The sequence below is a fragment of the Gossypium hirsutum genome, chromosome A02 (genome assembly GCF_007990345.1).
Source record: "Gossypium hirsutum isolate 1008001.06 chromosome A02, Gossypium_hirsutum_v2.1, whole genome shotgun sequence".
NCBI lineage: Eukaryota > Viridiplantae > Streptophyta > Magnoliopsida > Malvales > Malvaceae > Gossypium > Gossypium hirsutum.
In genome coordinates, this window is record NC_053425.1 from 47,358,862 (window position 1) to 47,371,076 (window position 12,215).

General features: G+C 38.0%; 1 non-coding gene across 1 annotated transcript; it reads right to left on the reverse strand.

The window, feature by feature from the left end:
- Window positions 1–6,031: 6,031 nt before the first annotated feature.
- On the reverse strand, window positions 6,032–6,135 carry LOC121216497 (small nucleolar RNA R71). The gene has a single exon (XR_005912682.1). It is a non-coding gene; the product is annotated as a small nucleolar RNA R71 (small nucleolar RNA).
- Between the last annotated feature and the right edge of the window lie 6,080 nt (window positions 6,136–12,215).

Below are 12,215 nucleotides of genomic sequence, written 5' to 3' on the forward strand. Positions count from 1 at the left end.
ATCCATACGGCCAAGGCCAATTTGGGCCGTGTGGGTCCACAGGGTAGGCTACATAGGCGTGTGAGCCCATTTTAACTGAAGGTTGCACGGATCGCCCAAGTCGACTGTGAACCTACTGTAGGGTCGGTAAGCAACCCTTAGACCCTTAAATTTGTGAATTGTTTGTATGATGTCTGTACTGAGCCTGATAATAATAAGCATGTATTCTAAATTGAATGTATGTACTAATAATCACATATTAGCATGACAGTTTTTGTATTTGGCATTGCATCAGGGTGGGTTGATGATATTTGGAGGAAGTGTATGAAAGGCTCTCAAGCCTATTATCTGGCAGCTCAGCTATAAATTACTAGATATTGGTTTTGAAATTTGGAGTTTTTAAACTGCTTTACTGTTCTAGTACGGTTAGACGGTCAAAACTCGGTTTTGTTTAAAGCAAAGATTTCTTTTAACACAAACGGTTTTTCAAAAAAAAATAAACGTTACCAAAGCTTCCGCTAAAAAGATACGACTTTAGACATAATAAAGAACATGCATTTTACTCCGACTTAAGATAAAACTAGTTAACTGAAACGGTATTAACTCGACAAACTCGTTTTCAAACTCCATTCCATGTGACATCGCCAGATTCAGCCATAATATCTAGGCCAATTTTGGGGTGTTACATTTAGTGGTATCAGAGCTAGGTTTCAAAACACGGCTGTGAATTTTAGGTTTTAAAAAGTTTGGTTTCAAAGAATTGATTTACAAATGGTTTTAAATAATTTGACAAAGTATATGGTACATTGAGTCTTCGGCGCCTACCCTGTATGTGTTTTGAAACTCTGATAAGTTTTATCTGAAAATATTATTGGTATATTTTGAACTAGTATAGGTAGTTGGTACGTGATATTCGCGACAGGTTTTAAATATTTATAATTAATCGTTCTTGAAACTAACTATTATCACGATGAAGGTAAGTGTACCTATTGAACAGTAGTATAGCTTTAGCAAGACCGGATTGTTGAACCCAAAGGAACCAAGAGTACTAGTAATTTACCTTCTTTTTATTATCTAGCTTAAAAATTAAGGGATTTGGTTATCTAAACTAATTACTAAACTAAGAGTGCACAGAGAGAAGATTGGAAAAAATCTTTTGGGAAAACTCGATTGATTAAGACAATACCCAAGGAAAAATCCACCTAGACTTCACTTATTATTTGACTCTAAATCAGACGATTTATTCATTTGACTTGATCCGCAGAAATTCATAAGTTATATTATTATCTCTCTCGAGACTAATAACGTCTAACCCTAGGTTGATTAATTGAAATCTCTTTCTAATTAACCCTAAGTGATTACCTTTGATCAAAATATCACAGAGTTTAACATCCTCACTAAAGATTCACTCAAATCACTCAAGGTGTTTAAGGATATCAATTAAAGCACTCATTATTCAATATGAAAAGTTATTACCATAGGCTTGCTTGAAAATCAAATCTCCACCACTATATATTGAGCTGATACATCAATCAAAAAGGTCTTTAGAGGGTTGTAACATGGCTTTGGTTAAGGGGTGTGGTCACAAGCTGAAGGAAAAGGTTAGAATCGAGATTGAATTGAAAAATTACCTAGCTAGAAAAACAACTAGTTATCAGTTAAATACAAGTGAGCTTCTTCTCAGAATATGGAATTAACACTCAAGCTAAAAAATGACGAATTACTATTAATATATGTTGAAGTAATTTTTTTTAGAACAAGTCAAATACATAGAAGAAGAAAACATAGCTAAGCAATTAGTTCAAATCAAATCTCGACAAAAATAGGGATCAAATTAGGGGATTTCAACAATAATGGGTTATGGGTTAATATTGAGGGTAAATCAATTAATGGTTTGTTAGGCTCAAAGGGGTTTACTAAGGTTAATTATAAAGGTAGGCTTTTGTGGAGTGAGTGGGTTAAACCTAAGTGCCTTTATCATCTTGGCATATCAAATCAAATGGTGTGGTCTTGACATGCATAATCAAGCAAGTTCTACAATAACAAATCAATACTGACGCACTCATAATAAAAGTGAGCATGAAAGAAATAAAATATGCTCTAATGGCTCAATATCTCACAAAAATTATGCCTTTTTGATGTTTAAACTTGTGAATTTCAACACACGATAACACCTAAACTTAAGGAAACAATCTAAAAGAAAATTCAAGTTATCATGCTGGATTCCCTAATGTCTTAAAGTTTAAATAATCAATGCATAAATGCCTATGTTTTAATTCAAGACATATCAATAAAAATAATAAATTAATTAAAATTCATTCTAATAGTGATATGAGTGATTCACGTGAGAATAAGACAAAATTCAGGGATTTCTAATGATGATATGAAAGACCTTCACACTTAATATTTACATTGCCCTCAATGTACAAAGATAGATATATTGAAAAATATAGATAAATAATCATAAGATAGGAAGAGAAGTGAAACTTCCTGAATGATGAATGAACTCCTTGATTTGGAGTTATGGAGAATAATTGGCTAAGGCAAATGATGAGAGTGAAGAAGGATACTCCGGTGGTGGTAGAGGTTGATTAGTCCATAAGTCCTGCGCCAAAAGAATATTATATCTGGTGGTAGCTATAATCGTGGTCGAGCAGGACATGGCAGTCGTAGGGAAGCTTTGCCAGTGGAGTTTTTAGTTCCTATGCGATGATGAGCTTCGGAACTCTTTATAACTGTGATAGAATCAGGAACTTTTTAGGAAATATAAGGAAGTAAGATTACTCGTAATGAAATAGAGTAAACTATAAATTATTCAATAAAAATTATAAAAACTAAAATTAAAATAATAAAGGAAAATGAAATAAAAAGTACTTAAATAAGATAAATAAAGATAAAAGTGAGAATAAAAATAATAAATAAAAAGTTTTTAAGCATCGTCATCGCCAGATGGTTCGCGAGGTGGTGGTGGCGATGAGATGTGGAAGTGCTGACAAATCTGATGTAGAGTCGCATCAATGTGATCAAAGCGCTGAAAAGATTGCTGCTCAAATCGTGTAAGGCGTTTAGAAATGTCAGAGAATGAAGCCGATGCATGAATTGGACAATGGATGGGTGGTGGCTGAGACGGCGGGTCCTCATGACGTGGAGGGACATCATCAGTAATGTCCTCTGGGTCCTCCTCCTCGGTGGACTGGATGAGGCTGTACTGAGGAGGGTAGTTGTCACGTCGTTTCTTGATCATCCTCATTTTCAGCATGCTCGAGATGCCCTGTGGGGATAGCTGGTCGATAAGAGTGAGGGAGGATGATTGTATCGCTGTGTTGAGGTGCCTGAAGTGTTGTGCCAATCGAGTCACATAGGGACTGATAGAGATGATCCCCCTCCGATGTCGCTCTATTTGATGGCAGATGGCGAGGCAATGAAGTAGGTGAGGTCGAGGACGTACCCGTTCGCCATGCTACATAAGAAGTAGGCGTCATGGGTGGTGACAACGCCGGTACTCTCTCGTCATCCCGTCAGAGTGTGAGCCAAGAGGGCGTGTGGGTACCTCAAGGATGAAGGGAGAGCCAATCCCTTGCAGCGGCGAGGATCGTAGGTGGCCAAGGTAGGGACGAGGTCCCTCCAGCACTTTGAAAGAGAGTAGTGGATGTGGCAGTGGAGGGTGTCGAGTTCATTGTCATCCATGAACTCCTCCGTGTACAGCCCTAGTGCAATCCCGAGCTCAGGTACGCTCAACTGGTGCTCTAGACCACCAAGGCGGAACTGGACCGTTCCAGGATCGTCGAAGTTGGTCATGACGGTCTTAAGATGGAACGTCGAGCAGAGTTCCAATGTGAACTCGATATACGTCGACTCGACGATCTTAAAGAAGAGCCCCCACGGGTCATTCGTTAGGAGGGCTCGGATTGCGTCAGCCAACTGAATCTTTTCAAGTACAGCCTAGTCAATGTAGTGGCCCACACCTAGGGGTGATAAACCATAATTTATTCATTTTTTTACATTTTTTTCCTTAGAATTGGTGAATTTGATTCTCCTAATGCCTTAATTTCATGTTTCATACTTAGGCAAGCATAGGAGAGCAAAAAGAACGAGAAACGGGCCAAAAACAGAAAAAATGGGCCAATGTACGAAATCAACACGGCCTGGACTTCCTCACACGGGCAGACCACACGGCCGTGTCAATTTGGAAGAATCAAAGCATGACTCACACGGGTAGAACACACACCCATGCCATTCTAATAGGCTCAAGCACGGCCGGAAGTAATCGCACACGGGCGTGTCACACGAGCATGTCCCTGTCGAGCCGAAGTTTAGTCCAATTCGAAAAGGCCAATTTTAAGGGTTCATAGGCATGCCAAAACCTATAAATACACCCTAAAGGAGGAGGAAAATGACACACACAGAGAGGAAAGCAAGGAACTGCTCAAGGAAGCCGATTGATCCATCTCAGAAGTTGGATTAATCATCAAGACTGAAGATCTCCCCTCAATTTCCCTTCAGGAGTTTTGGGTTTTCTTTATGTTTTGTATTCATTATTCTTCTGAGATGTTTTCCTTTCCTTTTTATTTATGAACTAAATCCCCTAAATACCTAAAGGGAATGAACCCTAAGACGAATCTTGTTATTATTTTTTTAATATGATAAATATTTGACTTGTTCTTAATTATGTGTTCTTAATTCTTGTTTTGATATTACATGATATTGATTCAAGTTAAGCTCTTATCCAGAGGAGGAATAGACCCTGTCTAAGAGTACATTTGTCATAATTAAACGGAGTTGGTTGTGCGCTTAGAGATTGGGTGACAAGATTTTTCCGGATTAGGGTGAAACCTAATAAGGGGATCCATACATCGAGTTAACGCAATCCTAGGGAGTTAATTAGAAAGAGATTTCAATTATTCAACCTAGGGTTAGACATTGTTAGTCTCGAGAGGGATAATAATATAACTTAGGGATTTCTACGGATCAAGTCAAATGAATAAATCGTCCGATTCAGAGTCAAATAACAAGTGAAGTCCAGGTGGATTTTTTCTTAGGTATTGTCTCAATCAATCGAGTTTTCCTAAAGTCATTGCCCAATTCTATTTTCTGTGATTTCTTAGTTTAGTTAATTAGTTAGTTAAAACAAGCCCCATTATTCTTAGGCTAGATAACAAAAAGACAGTCATTACTAGTACTTTTAGTTCCTTTGGGTTCGACAATCCGGTCTTGCTAAAACTATACTATTGTTCGATAGGTACACTTGCCTTCATCGTGATAATAGTTAGTTTCAAGAATGATTCATTATAAATTTATAGAACTTATCACACGAATATCACAATCATGTTTTTGGCACCGTTGCCGGGGAACTAAGATATTAGGAACACTCAATTTTTATTACTTTAGCCATTTATTTTTCTTGCAAGTTAATTTTAATTTTAATTTTATTATTATTTAATTTACTTTCTCTTTCTCTTAGCAGGTTTTTATAGTTTATGACTAGAAGAAACTCGTCAAGACCACTACTTTTTGACGAAGAAATCGATCACACAGTTCGCAGAAACCAAAGAGAAATAAGGCGAAGCTTAAGATACACAGAGAATGAGCAAGAGGACGATATTCAAACCCCAACTGAGGAGATGGCTGAAAACCAAGAAAATCCCTTACCTCCTGCGATTGCTGTTAATCAAAATCCTGCTCCACATACTATGTATGATTATGCTAAACCTACTTTAACAGGAACTAAGTCGAGTATAGTTAGGCCTGCTATTGCTGCGAATAAATTTTAACTAAAACCTAACACTATTCGAATGATACAGCAATTTGTTCAGTTTGATGGTTTGCAGGATGAGGATCCAAACACTGACTTGGCAAATTTCCTGGAATTCTGCGATACATTTAAAATTAGTGGCATTTCTAACGATGCCATTCGTCTTTGGTTATTCCCTTTTTCATTGAGGAACAAAGCTAAACAGTGGTTGAACTCGTTACCACGAGGGTCAATTACTACTTGGGAGCAAATGACCAAAAAATTCTTATGAAAATATTTTTCACCGGCTAAAACAGCCAAATTATGTAATGATATCTCTTCGTTTGTGCAGATGGACTTAGAAACTCTTTACGATGCATTGGAGAGATACAAGGACCTACTGCGAAGTGTCCTCACCATGGATTATCTCTATGGTTGCAAGTTCAAACATTCTACAATGGTGTGAACCCCTCGACAAGACAGATGATTGATGCAGCAGCCGGGGGAACCATCAATTACAAAACACCTGAAGAAGCTTACGAATTTATTGAAGAGATGTCACTGAATAACTATCAATGACAAGTCATGAGGACTAAGCCAACTAAAACAGCAGGGTTTATAACGTCGATTCGATTACTATGCTGTCTAACCAGGTAGAACTTCTAAATAAAAAGATTGATGGTTTGCTTGGTTCTTCGCAGGTACATCCAGTGATGAGGTGCGATTCGAACGGAGGAGGAGCATGCACAGAATATCAACCCTTCAACCCTAGCATCGAGGAGGAACAAGTCCAATATATGGGTAACAATAACTCTAGATCCTAAAATAACCCATATAGTAACACTTATAATGCAGGTTGGAGGAACCATCCCAATTTCTCGTGGGGCAGTCAAGGAAATCAAAGGCCACAACATCCTTCGGGTTTTCAACAACCACCCTATCAATAGGGAAAAAATTGAACTTTGAAGAGATGCTATCTAAATTTATTTTGGTGTCAGAAACTCGTTTCCAGAATACCGAGACAGCACTTAAAAATCAACAAGCGTCGATCCAAAGGCTCGAAACTCAGATAGGCCAACTGTCCAAACTAATCTCCAAACGACCACAAGGTAGCTTGCCAAGTAATACTGAATCCAACCCAAGGGAACAACTCAACCCAATCAATGTTCAAGATGAAGAAGGATTCATTAAACCTGAGCCAGATCCAAGGTAAGAAACTGAGATAAACAAAGGTAAATGTGAGGTAGACCACAATGAGCAGAAACTGGTAAGTACAGAATACAAACATCGTGTTCCATACCCTAATGCAACAAGGAAAGACCGCTCAGAAGAACAATTTGGTAAATTTCTTAAACTCTTAAAAAAATTACATATTAACTTACCGTTTATTGAAGCTCTATCGCAGATGCCAAACACAATAAAATTTTTAAAGGAGCTTTTAGCAAATAAGCGGAAGTTGGACGAGGCGCCGCATGTGGAGCTAAACGCAGTTTCCTCAGCTATTCTACAGAATAAACTACCCAACAAATTAAAAGATCCAGCGAGTTTTACAATTCCTTGCTTAATTGGTAGTTTAGATGTTAATCATGCTTTAGCTGATTTAGGGGCTAGTATTAACGTCATGCCCTACAAAATGTTCAAACAATTAGGTCCTGGGAAACCCAAAAAGACTAGGATGAGCATTCAATTAGCAGATAAAACTATACGATTTCCTAGGGATATTATTGAAGATGTGCTAGTTAAAATCGATAAATTTATATTTCCCGTTGACTTCATTGTTCTAGACATAGAAGAGGAAAGCAACACATTGGAAATTGAAGGTGATCGTCTAAACCATTCTACTAAAACTGATAATATGGTGCAACCTACTTTACAGGAAATGAGTCTGAGTGAAGTACATGAGCTAATATCAAGCAATAGTAGAGGACTATTCATGAAGAATGAAGGCTACAAATTGAGGAGATAGATGAATGGCGGACACATAAACTGAGAACACATGATAAACAAAAACTACACCCAGATGAGCTCAATATTTTTCCAAATCAACTTAAGATTAGAGATAAAGTTTTATTAGATGCCGCAGATCCTCACATTGTCACTACCAAACCGAATGAAGAAATCCCTCTTACGGTACTTAGCATTTTCGTATTCAGTACAGTCGAGGTAAATCATCCTAAGTTCGGCACTTTTAAGGTAAACAATACCCGCTTAAAACCTTATTTTGATGAGATTCACAGCATGAATGAGGAGTATAAACTCCTCGAACCACCATGACCATTCAATGGAGAGGTAAGTCGAGCTTAAATATAAATAAGCACTTCTCAAGAGGCAATCCGAGCACTAACTGTATTAACTTCTTTAAATTTTAGTGTTTAACACCTAACTCACTAACGGAGCTCTTGAATACAGGTTACTCACAAAGACATGGCCATGCACACGGACGTGCCTCAGGCCGTGAAGAAATAGGGAAAAGATTTTTCCCAGCATGAGCTACGATAAATTGCCAAGGCCGTGTGACATGGCTGTGGGCAAACCTTCCAAAACAACACGGGCGTGCGACACGCCTGTGCCAAGTACCCGTGGTCGAATCTATTAAATTAACATGAGCATGGGCCTACATACACGGGCATGGGAGAAGCGAACGAAGACAGACACGGCCGTGCGACACGGTCATGTGCACCCACATGCCCAACGAACACTGGCATGAGCCAATTGTCAGAAGCGCCGAAATTTAAAATTCGTGAATCATATGGGCAAAAATTGGGGAACACAGGCATGTTCCATGGTCGTGTGCCCCAAAATCTATAAATAGGCTGTACTATTCATTGTTTTCTTCACCCAAAAACCCTAACCCTGCCGTTGCAAGTCCACACGGCCTCCCTGCCACGCCCGTGTGCCACTTTTCACTCTATTTTTTACGCCCAATCTCTTTCCTTTAGCGTTTGTTTACTCTTTTCATTTCTATTTTACTTATTTCTAATGCTTATTATCAAAATAATCTTCATTTTTCTCATAATATTTTCATTTTGTGCATTATTCTATCATTTCATTTACATTCTTAGGTTATTTATCATAACATTTCATGTTAAATCAAGTTGTTAGGAAAGCCTCATTCTATTGTCATACCCATACCATTACTATGCTCATTCTCATGCTATTACCATGCTAATCTCATGAATTTATGCTATGAAATTGATTACTTTGGCTGAGTTTGGTCAATATTAGTAGCTTTGGCTGAAATTGTTAGTTCAAATTCATGGCTTTACCCTTTTCAAATTCGTTTACCTACTATTATTTTTTTATATTGCAGGTATACAATGTCGTCTTCACGTGGTAAAAAGGTCGTCATCCCTGCTTCAAAGAAAAGGAAGGGAGTGTCATCTTCCTCGGGTCCTACCGCGGAAATTCACCACCCTTTCCTGCGATTCCTTATCGGGCCCCAAGAAGAACTTTTCCAAATACTTCAGGCTCGACCTTTAATTGTGGGCCGCTGCATCGACTGGGCTGTAGTAGAATAAGTTCAGTTGGCTGATGCGATTTGGGCCCTCCTAACCACCGACCCTTGGGAGCTTTTCTTTGGGATCATCGAGCCAACATATCTCGAGCTCATGATGGAATTATGCTCAATGTTTCATCTTCAGACCGTAATGAAAAACTATGATGATCCCGGCACGGTCCAATTTCACCTAGGCGGATTAGTTCGCTAGCTAAGCGTCCCAGAATTTGGTACTGCACTAGGCTTATATACGGAGGAGTTCAAGGAGGAGAATGACTTAGATGCTCTCAATCGCCACATCCATCATTTTCCCCCAAAGTGTTGGGACGCCTTGTCCCCTAGCGCTGCCTCCTACAATCCTAGCCGCTTTAAGGCATCGGTTCTCTCTCCGTCCCTGAGGTACCTACACGCCATTTTGGCTCACACATTAACGGGGAGGCGAGAGAGAACTGGCGTCGTCAACACTCATGATGCCTACTTTCTATGTTATATGCCGGACGGACACGTCATCGACCTTACTTATTTTGTTGCCCTCTCCATTCAACACTAAACGGAGCAACATTGGAAAGGGGTAACCTCCATTGGGTCTTATGTGATGCGGTTGGCGCGACACTTCGGGCTCCTCGACACCATGGCCCAAGAATCATCCTTGACACTTATTGGCTAGATGTCTCCACAAGGCATCTCGAGCATGCTAAGCATGAGGATGATCTAAAAGCGCCGAGGAACCTACCCTCCCCAATATTATCTCGCCCAATCTACCAAGGAGGAGGCCCCCGAGGACATTATTGATGATGTCCCTCCACAGCACGAGGACCCAGCGTCTCATCCACCACGCTCCCATCATCCAGTTCATGTGGCGGCTTTATATGCTGACATCTCTAAGTACCTCACTCGATTCGGGTAGTAGTGTTTTCAATGATTTGATAACATTGATGCTACTTTACAGCAGATTTGTCAGCAATTCCACATTTCATCGCCACCCCTACCTTGTGAACCATTTAGCGATGAAGATGTTTAAAAACTTTTATTTATTATTTTATGTTTTTACTTTTATTTTATTTTAAGACTAATTTTTATTTATCTTTCACCTTATTTTTATTAGAACTTATAATTATTATTATTTTACAATTTTTAATTGTGGCTAATTCATATTGAGTACTTACCCTTCCTTATATATTTCTTAAAAGAGTTCCTAATTCTATCACAGTTATAAAAAGCTCCAAAGCTCACTATTACTCAAGGACTTAAAACTCCACTGGGAAAGGTTCTCCACGACTGACATGTCCTACTCGACCACAACCATAACCAACTTCAGATATAATATTCTTTTGGCGTAGGACTTATGGACTAATGAACCTCTACCACCGCCGGAGTATCCTTCTCCATCCCCAGTTCAAGGAAATTCATTCATCACTCAGGAAGTTTCACTTTTCTCCCTATCTTATTTTTATATTCTCTTCTATAGATCTATCTTTGTACATTGAGGGCAATGTACATCTTAAGTGTGGGGGTATTCATTTTTATATAAGAAAAATCCCTGAATGATTGCCTTGTTTTCTTGAAAAGCTCTCATATCATGTTTAGGATAAATTTTGATTGCTTTATGATTTTTATTGTTATATCTTAAATTAAAACATAGGCATTCATGCATTGATTATTTAAACTTTAAGACATTAGAGAATTAAGCATGATAAGTTGATTTTTAAGAATTTAAAATTTTAGGTTGTTTCCCCAAGGTTAAGTATTATCTTGAGTTGGAATTCACAAGTTTAAACATCAAAAAGCCATAATTTTTGTGAGATCTTGAGTTTTCAAGAGCATCTATTAATTCTTTCATGCTCACTTTCATTATGAGTGCGTCAGTATTGAACTGTTATTCTAGAACTTACTTGATTATGCATGTCAAGACCACAATATTTGATTTGATATGGAAAAATGAGAAAGGCACTTAGGATTAACCCACTCATGCCATGAAAAGCCTACCTCCACGATTAACCCTTAGTAAACCCCGTTGAGCTAACAAGCCATTTCTTATATTACCCTCAATATTAATCCATAACTTATTTTTGTTGAAATCCCCTAAATTAATTTGATACCTATTTTTGTCGAGATTTGAGTTTGAAATAATTTCTTAGCTATGTTTTATTCTATTTTTTTATTTGACTTGTTCTAAAAAAATGTATACATATTAGTAGTAGTGATCTTCTGAGCTAAAAAAGCTAAATTCTATATTCTGAGAAAAAAGCTCTGTTGTACGCAATTGTTGACTAGTCATTTTTCTAGTTAGGCAATTTTTCAATTCAATTCAATTCTAACCTTTTCTTTTAGCTTGTGGCCACACCCCCTAACCAAGCCTCGTTACAACCCTCTAAAGACCTTTTGATTGATGTTTCATCTCAATTTATAGTGGTCGAGATTTGATTTTCATGCAAGCCTATGGTAATGATTTTTCATTATTGACTATTGAGTGCTTCATTTATTGTCCTTAAACACCTCGAGTGATTTGAGTGAATCTTTAGTGAGGATGTGAAACTCTATGACATTTTGAATCAAAGGTAATTATTTAGACGAGGGGAGACACCTATGTTTTCATGATAAAATACTCAACTTGGAATGTTTGAAACTTTGATGTTCTTTCAGTTGAATTTTCAATGTATGATTACCTATGGATTATTGTTAGATATTATCGATAGAAATTATAAGTTGAAAAGAATTTATTTTGATTATGAGTTGAGGATTTTGCTTGAGGACAAGCAAATGCTTAAGTGTGGGGGTATTTGATAAACCATAATTTATACATATTTTTACCCCATGCTTAACACATTTTATGGATGACTTTTCCTTAGAATTGGTGAATTTGATACTCCTAATGCCTTAATTTCATGTTTTACACTTAGGCAAGCATAAGAGAGCAAAAGGAATGAGAAACGGGCCAAAAACAGAGAAAATGGGCAAACGTACGAAATCAACACGGCCTAGACTTCCTCACACGGGCAGACCACATGG